At 47.5% G+C, this 12,454-nt stretch overlaps 1 protein-coding gene across 1 annotated transcript in view; it reads left to right on the forward strand.

Moving 5' to 3' along the window:
• The window catches only part of ITGB7 (integrin subunit beta 7), a 52,479-nt gene that overhangs the window by 4,088 nt on the left and 35,937 nt on the right, over positions 1 to 12,454 (forward strand). The window lies entirely within an intron of this gene.

Below are 12,454 nucleotides of genomic sequence, written 5' to 3' on the forward strand. Positions count from 1 at the left end.
CGTCCTCTGACATCCCCTTCTCCTTGTGCCCTCCATCTTTCCCAACATCAGGGTCTTTTCCAGGGAGTCTTCTCTTCTCATGAGGTGGCCAAAGTATTGGAGCCTCAGCTTCAGGATCTGTCCTTCCAGTGAGCACTCAGGGCTGATTTCCTTCAGAATGGAGAGGTTTGATCTTCTTGCAGTCCATGGGACTCTCAAGAGTCTCCTCCAGCACCATAATTCAAAAGCATCAATTCTTCAGCGATCAGCCTTCTTTATGGTCCAGCTCTCACTTCCATCTCCCATCATCCCTGACTATTGACCATGCATGCTAGCTGATGGGAGTTCCACAACATCTGGAGGGCCACAGGTTAGCCAACCCTGATGAAAATTAGGCACATTCAGCAGTAGATCTCTGAGATGTGCTGATGGCAAACAATGGAGGAGGTTTTCTTTATGCCCTGCTTGCATGCATCCCTGCACGAAGCATCTGGTTAGCCCCTGTGAATGCTGGAGGAACAAAGCAGCAGAGGTCGTCTTTTTTTAGAGTTAAAAAAGAGGGTAACTACCCTACCTTAACTGATTCAGAATTAAGTTCACGCAAGACATATTTGATGGGTGTTTGCCCTATTTTACATGAGCTGATGAACTGCTTAACTTCCAGTGTTCTGATGCAGTGATCCTTTTTTAAAATTATACATTATGGTTATTGTAATCAGAATGTTTATTTGCAGTGTATTTTCAGCACAAACTCATTTGTGGAAAATGTGGTATGCAGATAAATTGACACTGTCTATGTTTATCTGTGACAAAACCTCCCTGTGAGACCACTTTCCGTTTAACATGCAAATAGCACTTTTGATGTGTGAAACACCTTATAGTTCTTTATTATTTAAATCAATTACTTTGTCTTCACAACTGCTCCTCAAGTTACGTCCCTTTATAAATCTCCATTTTTAGTCCAAGATTGAGCAAATTGCTTTTGGCGACACAACATGATCCAAGTATCTGGGATTCAAAACTCTCTTGTGTTGCTCCATGTTTGGTATACAGTGGTACCTCGGGTTACAGATGCTTCAGGTTACAGACTCCGCTAACCCAGAAATAGTACCTCAGGTTAAGAACTTTGCTTCAGGATGAGAACAGAAATTGCACGGCGGCGCAGCAACAGTGGGAGGCCCCATTAGCTAAAGTGGTGCTTCAGGTTAAGAACAGTTTCAGGTTAAGAATGGACCTCCGTAACGAATGAAGTTCTTAACCCGAGGTACCACTGTAATTGCTTCCATTGTCTGATATATTTTTGGTAAATTCTGCACAATGCTTAATTAACTTACAGCTTAAGCTCTTACTTTTTTCTGTTTCTTGGGGAATGTAAGCTCTACCCTCTTTCTAAAGTTCTTTTGTACATATTTTCCTGTAGTTTTACGAATGTGTGTCGTGAAGATCATTTTTCACGATGAAATCAGGTGTTTATTGCTCCACATTTTGCAATTTGAACGTCACATGGCTTTCATCTAAACAAAGGCAGCTGTATGAATCTGTAAGACGGTGATGGGGAATCCACAATTCACATCAGACACAGCCACCTTTCTTATAGAGTAGCCAACATAGTGCTCTCTAGATGTTAGACTCCCATCTCCCATCAGCCCGGTCAGGGGTCGAGAATTATAGGAGTTCCTCAAGAACTGGAGGGCCACGGATTAGACACCCCTACTTTGTCACAAAAGTGTGAGCAAGCATTCAAAATTCTCTAATATCAACTGGATGTTAAGAAACAGGGTGGGGAGCAGAGAGAGAAAGAAAACTGGCTTATGTTGAAGCCATGAGGTCTGCATGCTTCATAGCCTTAAGATGGTGCCTAGGAAGAAGTGTGAGGCTTGGGCTACGTGCCCATTATCAGCTTAAAACAGCTAGTCATTATTTTTCTCAATTTGAATCAAAGCTTAGTTGGGGTGGGGAAAATAACAGGATAAATACGACGATTGTGGCTAACCTTGTGTGTAGACTCCAAAACCAGCGGTGGGAACACAGGAGTGTGTACACAACTTTTAGTTCTTCTAGAAGCTGTGAAAGATTTTCAATTACACCTAGGGATGCTGGAACAAAAAAATCTTCATTTCCACAAATACAAGCAACGGCAGTTACTCCAATCTGCCGCCAGCTTTAGGAAGCTTAGCATCCGTGGTTCTTCACAAGGGGACTGCTGTTCTGGACCATACCTTTAAAACACATTTGAATCATCAATCCTCTCCCAAAGAATAATGGGAACTGAAGTTTAAGGCTGCTGGGAATTTTAGATCTGTAAGGGGTAAGCTGAAGTTTCCAGAATTATTTGAAAGAAAGACCACATTTCAAATGTTCTTTAAAGGTAATGGCATGTACAAAGAAGAAGAAGAGGAGTTTGGATTTGATATCCCGCTTTATCACTACCCAAAGGAGTCTCAAAGCAGCTAACAACTTCCTTTCTCCCCCACAACAAACACTCTGTGAGGTGAGTGGGGCTGAGAGACTTCAGAGAAGTGTGACTATCCCAAGGTCACCCAGCAGCTGCATGTGGAGGAGCGGGGACGCGAACCCGGTTCACCAGATTACTAGTCCACCGCTCTTAACCACTACACCACGCTGGCTCCCATAGCCCTGATTTGCTCGTTCTTTCCAGACTCACTGCATTTCCCCCATTGGGACCATGATCCAACACAGCTCTATGCATGCATGGCTGGCTGTGGGGAAAGGATGCTCTATGCTGCGCGCACCTGGAGGGGCGTGTGCGTAGCCTTACCAACTATTGTGGCGGAAACTTCAAAACTGCCGTTCTATTTTTAAGCTTTGAATTTTAAACTGAAGAATAGACTGCTTCGTTGTGGTGTGGTGGAAACTTCAGAGAAATCCCCAGCTCTTCAGAAATATCCTCATGTTATTTACTTTTGAGGCCCAACGGGCGGTTATGGGTATCCAGCTGCAAAAAGAGGAGAGGGCGACGGCACTTTTTAATAGTTGTGTGGCGGTAGGTGAGTTTCAGCAGGTGTGGGCTACACCTGCTGAATTGCCCGCTTCTGCACAGCAATTAAAGGGTCAGGATTTCTGCCCTCTTTTTGGATCTGGCCACCCTCTTAAGAGACCTGTAGCCCAGAATTAAATAGCCACATCGTAAAAGAGGCGTACAGCTAGTCATGACCTCTTTCTAAAAGTTCATCCTGGAGTCATTCTGAAAGCCAGTGTTTTACAAGCACTGACAAGCCCAACAGCTGCTGAACGTTCCTCACGTGGAAGCTGTTAGTCTGTTTACGTGAGACGGAACAGTTTTTCAGTGCTGTTAATGGCCACAGAATGCAAGAGAGAGACACCTGACTCTTGCGGAAAAGAACAGGCAAATACAGTTCTCTTTATTTTCAGCTCTAGGTTCTATCTAGAGTGCCCATGTGCGAAACAGGGTGGGATTCCTACACCCAACCCAGCCACGAAGCTTGCTGGATAATCGTGGGCCAATTCTGCTCTCTCATCCTCACCTACCTCACAAGGTTGCTGTGAAGATAGAATGAGGAGGGGGAAGAACGTTGTATAACCCCCCTTGAGACCGTTGGAGGAAAGATGGGATATACAGTGGTACTTCGGGTTACATACGCTTCAGGTTACAGACTCCGCTAATCCAGAAATAGTACCTCGGGTTAAGAACTTTGCTTCAGGATGAGAACAAAAATCGTGCTCCGGCAGCGCGGCGGCAGCAGGAGACCCCATTAGCTAAAGTGGAGCTTCAGGTTAAGAACAGTTTCAGGTTAAGTACGGACCTCCGGAGCAAATTAAGTACTTAACCCGAAGTACCACTGTAAATGGAATAAATAAGTAAACTATTAAACATCTAGCCACCCTAGTTATCTCCAGTCAGATTTATGCATAAATCTGCTTATCTATCTTCTATCTATCTATCTATCTATCTATCTATCTATCTATCTATCATCTATCTATCTATCTATCTATCTATCTATCTATCTATCTATATCATCTATCATCTATCTATCATCTATCTATCTATCTATCTATCTATCATCTATCTATCTATCTATCATCTATCATCTTTGCTGTAGGATGTCTCCATGTGCCTTACCTCTGAACACTCTGGAAATGAAATTTCCAACAGTTCAAAACAATATCTTACGGCTCCTATGTAATGCTCCTGGGACTAAATTGCATCATAGAATCATAAGAGTTGGAAGGGACCAATGCAGAAATGTGCAGCCGCCCCATACAGGGATTAAACCTTGGTGTTATCAGTACCACGCTCTAACCAACAACGGAGCTATCTGATAATACGTATTTTTCCAGGGAGTTTCTCTTCTCATGAGGTGGCCAAAGTATTGGAGCCTCAGCTTCAGGATCTGTCCTTCCAGTGAGCACTCAGGGCTGATTTCCTTCAGAATGGAGAGGTTTGATCTTCTTGCAGTCCATGGGACTCTCAAGAGTCTCCTCCAGCACCACTTGCTGCTGTTGAACTTAATCTGTTCCAGGAGTCCGTTTGACTCCCGAAATTGTTTGAAAACCAAGGTGTGGCTTCCGATTGGCTGCAGGAGCTTTCTGCACTCACAGAAGTTGCGTCGGATGTTCGGCTTCCGAAAAACATTCACAAACCGGAACACTTATTTTGCGGCGTTCGGGAGCCGATTTGTTCGGGAGCGAAGCCATTTGAGTCCTTAGGTACCACTGTGTATATCTCCAACAATGCTAAATTTCTTTAACTAAAAATATTGTGGGTTTGATAAAGAAAGCCCCTAATGTGAAAGTTGGCTCCTTTAAAGAGCTGGGCTGGAAGGAACAAGGAGTGTCGCCAGAGCACATGACGGAAATGGCAGGATCATGACTGAAGGTATTTTGAGTTGAAACTAAATACAACATTTGTCTAGGACAGCTCCCTGCTTTTTTCACTTATACAGGGAACAACAGGCAGTACCAGAAGTGGGATAGTGATCTATAGGGTGATTTTGAAGCCAGAAAGCTTGAGAAAGAAGCCCTAGATGTGTTAGATCTCTTCAGCTGTGCTCCAGAAAATTGGAGAAGATTTAAGCAGCACTTTGGCCTGCTCATAGAAGCCAGTGGAGCTGCCGAGACGACAACTGATAAAAGGAAAGCAGCTCTGCTGGTGAATTTTGCAGGGCCCCAAGATGCTGATTTGCTTAACACCTTTTCACTAGCTGCAGAAAAAAAAGTCTAAACATGATAGTGTGGTTAACAAGTCTGAGGAATGTTTGCACACAAAGCAAAAAAGCAAGATGTTTGAAAGAGAGGTTTCTTCATACAATAAAAAAGTGAGACAGAATTCTTAGAGCCTTCTGCGAAGGCTGAGCCAGACTGTAAACATATTGTAAATCTCCCTGTGATCCTCGGATGATGGGAGATAATGAAATAATAATAATAATCAGTGCTTTTTTTCAAAAAAAAATGTTTAGGGGTACTCTCATTTTGATTCAAGTAAATCACCATTTTATGGTTTAAATCGGGAAAAATTAATACAGTAAATGGACAAAAGTACAAAGATTCACAAAATGTTTAGGGATATCCATACCCCTGCGTTCCCACCCCCCGAAAAAAGCACTGAAAATAATAATGAAACTTCTGACTAATAAGGGATCAGATTGGCCTAAGAAACAGGATTGCAAACTGACTGGGAAATTGCTAGAAATTTCTTTACTTTAGCAAAAAGCAACTGAAATCTCCTGAGTTTCAAGAAATTACATGCAAAAGAGAGTACAGTTTATTTGTTTGAAGGAAAGAGTTTTGTTGAGTTTGTGGATTGTGACTTCTAGCAGCCATGGTGGAGGGTGGCAGTGATAGTGAGCCTCACTCAAAACCCAGTTTTGACTTATTTGGAACAGCAAGCCAAAGTTTGCAGGAAATGCAGGAAAGTTTGCATGCACCCACAGCGGTGCAGGGCTGGTGGAAAAACATGCAGCAGATGGCTGAAGGCGGGCCACTTTGCTAGGGCCTGCAAACAAAATTAGTGGCAAGAAGAAACTGCAACCTGTGCACAGTGTCACAGGAAGAAAGCAGCAACAATCTATATCACCAAAGGGCTGGCATATTAAGTTAGAGATAAATGGCAGCAAGCTGAACTTTAAAACAAAACACTGGAGCACAAACGTGATTCCTGAAAGCATAGCAATGCTACAAAGCAGGCTTAGGCAAACTCTGGCCCTCCAGATGTTTGGGGCTACAATTCCCATCATCCCTAGTTAACATCCCTAGGACCAGTGGTCAGGGATGGTGGGAATTGTAGTCCCAAACATCTGGAGGGCCGGAGTTTGCCTATGCCTGCTACAAAGGAAACCAAGCTACAGGGATAATAGGAAAGCGAAATTAAGAGCATATGGAGTGAGAGCATTATCAACTGCGACTTGAATGCCTCTGAACTGGAAGTTAAATGGGAAGACAATGTTAAAAATGCTTTATTTGATGTTTTGTTCTGGTATCAAATTAATCGTGACATTGAAGCAGTTGTGAAAGGATATGTGATGGGATGATGAGCTGCTTGTGCGTAAAATCCTAATCCCTCAGAGTTTGGCTAAGTCCCCAAACCTCTGTCTGTGATGGAGCTCCTTAAGCATGACTCCATCAATCGCTCGTTGAATCGGACAGTGGGCGTTTACGGAACTTCTTCCAGCATAAAAGCTCCTTAACGGAAACGCGTCTTCTGGACTCTCGGCGTGACAGTTTCCGCCGAGGAGTGGGTGTCCCTACAGGAGGTCCTGAAATCTCCCCGCTGCTCCCGCTTGAAGTGTCTCTGAGCCCTCCCTCCGACTCACTTTCCCTTGGAACTCCACTTCTCCCCCTGCTGGTCCCCTCCTCCGCTGAATGGTCTCTCTCACCCTCCATGAGCCCTTTCACCTCCTTAGTCTCAGATGGCAGTTCCCTGACATCCACCTCCCCTCCAGGGCCCCCTTCACCCCCTTCCCTCCCCTCCTCTGCGGGAGGCGAGGGAGCAAAACCCCTGAAGGAACCTCCCTCATCTTCCGAAGTTTCGAACACTTCCCTCCACCTTTTGCTGTCTCCGGTTTCCAAGTACTCCTCCTCATCGGAGTCTGTTCCTCCTTCCAACTCCGATTCCCTGAATCCCTCCAGTTCCTCCTCATCGTCGGTGGTGCCAAAGTACTCCCTCCGAAACCTCGCTACTGGCTGAGGTTTCCTGGGGAACCTTTGGTGGAACGTTTCGATCAAGATCTCGTCACGGACCTCCTCTGCCTTCACCCAGGTGTTTTCCGACTCCGGTTCCCCTTCCCACGCGACCAAATACTCCACCTGATTACCCTTCCACCTGGAGTCGATGATTTCCGCCACATGGTTGCGGCTTTCCCTTTCTTCTATGGCTGGCCCCCGTGTGGATACCCCTTCACCTTCCCCCCTGTATGGTGACAGTAATGACCTGTGGAATACTGGGTGCAGTTTCATGTGGTTCGGTAACCGGAGTCTGAACGCCACTGGGTTGACCTGTTGGATGACCTCAAATGGTCCCAATCTTTTGGGTCTCAATTTCTTGCAACCCCCCTTGAACGGCAACCCTTGGGTTGATAGCCAGACCCGACTCCCCACCCTAATTGTTTCACCTTCCCTTCTGCTCTTGTCTGCCTGCCTCTTATATTCTTCCTTGGCCCTTTCTAAGTTGAGTTGGAGTTGACGATGGATCGCTTCCATTTCTTCTACAAAAAGTTCCGCGGCCGGAACACTCCATCTTTCCCCTCCTTCCCCTGGAAACGCCCTGGGGTGGCACCCATAATTAGCCAAAAAGGGGCTCATCCCGGTGGACACATTCTCAGCATTATTGTAAGCAAATTCCGCTAGTGCCAACTTTTCGACCCAATCGTTCTCTCTGTCATTGACATAACACCTCAGGTATTGTTGGAGAATACCGTTTGCTCTCTCCGCCTGCCCATTGGTCTCAGGGTGCCTGGCAGTCGAAAAGTTGACCTCTACGTGCAATAAGCTCATAAGTTTCCTCCAGAATCTGGACGTGAACTGTTTCCCTCTGTCGGAAACCACCCTCAAGGGGGCGTCATGCAGTCTGAAAATATGTTCTACAAACAATTTCGCTGTTTCTTCCGCCGTGACTGCATGTGAGCAAGCTACAAAGTGACCCATCTTAGTTAACAGGTCTACTACGACTAGTATGGCGGTTTTCCCCTGGGATTTGGGCAGATCAGTCATAAAATCTATCGACACCGCCTCCCACGGTCATTCTGGTGTGGGTAACGGTTCTAATAACCCCGCTGGTGCCCGCCTTTCTCCTTTGGCTCTCTGGCATTGGTCACACCTTCTCACATACTCCCGTACATCCTCCCTCACCTTGGGCCACCAAAACTCCCTGGTCACCAACCACATGGTCTTGTGTTGCCCAAAATGCCCCGCTGTGGGATTGTCGTGCAGCTGTTTGAGTACTCTCCCCCTCAATTCCCCTTCGGGTATATATAGCGCCCCTCTGTAATACAATGCCCCGTTTCTTTCTTCAAAACCCCCGGGGTCTTCTCCCTCTCTCCTTACACCTCTGAGCTTGTCCTGGGCGTACTCATCATTTACCGTTCCCTCTACCAGTTCTCTTTGCCCCACCCAGGCCGCACCACACACCCAGTGGTCCTCTGGGATAATATGTCTCTCTTCCGGCGCTCCCTCCCCCTCCAAATATTCAGGTTTGCGAGAGAGAGCGTCCGCTCTGATGTTTTCTGGACCTGGCACATAGCAAATTTCAAAATGGAATTTGGAGAACTCCTGGGCCCATCTCACTTGTCGTTGGTTGAGCACCCGTGCCGTTCTCCAATACTCCAAATTCTTGTGGTCCGTACACACTTGCACCTTATGTTGTGCGCCAATTAGTAAGTGTCTCCATCTCCGGAACGCTTCGTGAATGGCGAGTAGTTCTCGGTCATATACCGTGTAGTTCCTCTCGGATTTGTTCAGCTTACGCGAAAAGAAGGCACACGGTCTCCATTCCGACTTATTGCTCCCTGGCTGAAGCAGCACCGCCCCCACCGCCCGGTCTGAGGCATCAGTTTCCACTCTCATGGGTTTTTGTAAATCCACATGCAGGAGCTGTTCTTCCGAAGCGAATGCCCTTTTCAATTCCTCAAAAGCATGCTCCGCCTCCGCCGTCCAGACGAATTTCTTCTTGCTGCTTAGACAGTCCGTGATGGGAGCCGTTAAGTGGGCAAAGTTCTTGATGAATTTACGGTAAAAGTTCCCAAACCCTAAGAACCTTTGCACATCTTTTTTCGTTTTTGGTGTCTTCCATTCCAGCACCGCCTGGACCTTCCCTGGATCCATGGCTAATCCCTTGTCTGATAAGCGGTACCCCAGGAATTCCACCTCCTTGGTGTGGAACTGACACTTCTCCAATTTCACCCACAACTGGTTTGCTTGCAGCTGGCTCAGCACTTCCCTGACATCCTTTACATGCTGCTCCTCATTCTCTGAATATATCAGCACGTCATCGAGGAAGGCCACGCAATTCTTGTAGAGCAAAGGTCCCAGTACGTGGTTCATGAGCGATTGAAAACAGGCGGAGCCTGATTGTAATCCGAATGGCATAACGAGATATTCAAACGCCCCCAAAGGGGTGAACATGGTGGTTTTCCATTCATCCCCCTTCTTTATTCGTATCAGGTTGTATGCTCCTCTCAGGTCCAGTTTCGTGAATATCTTTCCCTTCCTCACCCTGGTCAAAATGTCATCAATCCTGGGCATGGGGAAAGTCACTGGTTCTGACACGGCATTTAGGGCCCGGTAGTCCACGACCAATCTCGGTTTATCCGTGTTTTTTTTGTCCACAAAAAACACTGGGCTCCCCCCCACCGCTCTGGACTCTCTGATGAAGCCCCTCTTCAGGTTTTTATCAATAAACTCCCTCAACTCCTGCATTTCCCTGTCTGACATGGCGTACAGCTTGCCCACGGGGAGCTGGGTCCCAGGGACCAGATTAATTTGGCAGTCAAAGTCTCTGTGCGGTGGTAATTTATCTGCTTTCCTTTCACTGAAGACCTTGCTCAGGTCAGCGTATTGTTTGGGCACCTTCCCTTTGTCCGCCACTTCCGTCCCTGCTAGAGAGGCTTTTGCCCCTTCTGGCACCTTTCCCTCTCTGCAGTGTTCCAGACAATGTGCTGACCCAAAGGAGACCACTCTCTGATGCCAGCCCACTAGCGGGTCATGCAACGCTAGCCAGCTCATTCCCAAAATGACTGGAGCCCCTCCCAGGGTGGCTACATTGAACGCTATCCTCTCAGTGTGCCTGGCCACCCTCATAACCATTGGGACGGTTTGTAGGCTGACTTCTCCTCCCAGCAGCTCCCTCCCATCGATCGTGGTGACCTGCAGGGGGTTGCTTAAAGGGAGTGTCTGTATCTGGTGTTCAGCTGCAAACTCCTTGCTCATAAAATTACAGGAGCTGCCTGAGTCCAGCAGCGCCTTAGTCTTTAGTGGGTATCCGTTTGCCAGCTCTAGCAACACCTCTATTACTAGGGCTGGTCTTGGAGGTTCCGGAGTGGGCACTTTTACTGCTCCTTGGCCTGTCTGCAGTGCCCTGACAGAGGCAGACAGGCGTTGGCTTTTACTGGCTCCTGGACTTCCTCCTCCTTCCCCCCAACAGCTCCAGCCATCCCTTGCCATTCCTTTCTTTGCGGGCAGACTCTGGCAAAGTGACCTGGCTGCTGGCAGAGATAACATTTCTTGGCGCTCTTTCCCTCCTTCTTCCTCCCTTCACTGGGATTTGAAACTGCGCGCGCGCGCGCTGTTCCAACTTCCATCGGCTCTCCTGGCGGGAAACTTGGTTCTGGAATCTCTGGAATGCGGAAATCCCTCCAACGCTCTCCTTTCCCCTCCCGCTTCTCCAAGGCTCTTGCCTCCTGGCGTGCTCCAATGGTCAGCGCTGATTTGGTCAGCTGGTCCATAGACTCCGCCCTGGGCGCCCGGGAAAGTTCATCTTTCACCGCCGAAGAAAGCCCCTCTTCAAAGAGCATTTGAATGGGTTCCGCCGAAAGGTCCCACCCCAATCTATGTATCAACATTGTAAACTCAGTCCAGTACTCACGAACCGATCGGCTCCCCTGTTTGCACGCCATCAATTGTCTGCGCACCAGCCCCTGTTCAATCTCGCTGGAAAACATCAAATCCATGGCGCGAAAAAACTTCCTCGCGTCCTTCAGCATGTCACTATTCCCTGCCATCAGGGGTCTGACCCAATCTCTCGCCCCTCCTTCGAGATGGCCAATCACAAACGCCACTCTCGATGCCTCGTCGGGAAAGTCATTAAACTGCAGTTCAAGAGCATACTGCATCTCTGTCCTAAAGGCTTGGTAGTTCCTGGGGTCCCCCCCAAACTTCTGCACCATTCCTGGCATCTTTCTTGCTAGTGTAGCGCCTTTTGCCTTTTCTGCATCCTGCGCCCTCCTTTCTTCTAGCCTCGCCGTTTGCATTGCTAGCTGGAGTTCCAACACTCTGTACCTTTCTTCCAGGCTTGGACCCTCTCCAGCTCCTGCTGCTCCTCCGGCTCCGGCTGGGTTACTCATGATGCCTCTCTGCACAAGCTGCTTTCAGGGACTGTCCGATTGCTGTGATGGGATGATGAGCTGCTTGTGCGTAAAATCCTAATCCCTCAGAGTTTGGCTAAGTCCCCAAACCTCTGTCTGTGATGGAGCTCCTTAAGCATGACTCCATCAATCGCTCGTTGAATCGGACAGTGGGCGTTTACGGAACTTCTTCCAGCATAAAAGCTCCTTAACGGAAACGCGTCTTCTGGACTCTCGGCGTGACAGTTTCCGCCGAGGAGTGGGTGTCCCTACAGGAGGTCCTGAAATCTCCCCGCTGCTCCCGCTTGAAGTGTCTCTGAGCCCTCCCTCCGACTCACTTTCCCTTGGAACTCCACTTCTCCCCCTGCTGGTCCCCTCCTCCGCTGAATGGTCTCTCTCACCCTCCATGAGCCCTTTCACCTCCTTAGTCTCAGATGGCAGTTCCCTGACAGGATACATTGCTTGTCAGCCCAAACAGCCCATGCTGGTGATCTAATAACCTATTTTGACGTGGACCAAAAGTTGGCATATATCTGTTTGCATGCACAAAAATCCTCACTATGCCCTGATTGTGGACTATTTTTCTTAATATCCAGAGGTTGCTTTACTCATGGACACCACTGCTTCCCAGGGACTTGGGAAAATTAAGTCAATTTTTTGTTTTGCTTGGCATGGCATTTCTGAGGGGGTTTGGACAGATAGTGGCCCTCAGTTTGGCTTGTTGTGAGTTTTAGAACTTCTCCAAAGTTTATGGGATTTCTTCAGATCACATCGAGCCACAAATATTCTCAGTCGAATGGTCTCGTTGAAAATGGAAGTACAAGTTATAAAGAAATAACAGGATTCAGGTACTGGCCCAAATTATGGAGCATCTCCTCTAGAATGTGGAAAAGCACCTGCTGAGCTTCTGTTTGAAAGGGTTATTCGAACCGAGTTGCCCA

This window comes from Podarcis raffonei, chromosome 2 (genome assembly GCF_027172205.1).
Source record: "Podarcis raffonei isolate rPodRaf1 chromosome 2, rPodRaf1.pri, whole genome shotgun sequence".
NCBI classification, from domain to species: Eukaryota; Metazoa; Chordata; class Lepidosauria; order Squamata; family Lacertidae; genus Podarcis; species Podarcis raffonei.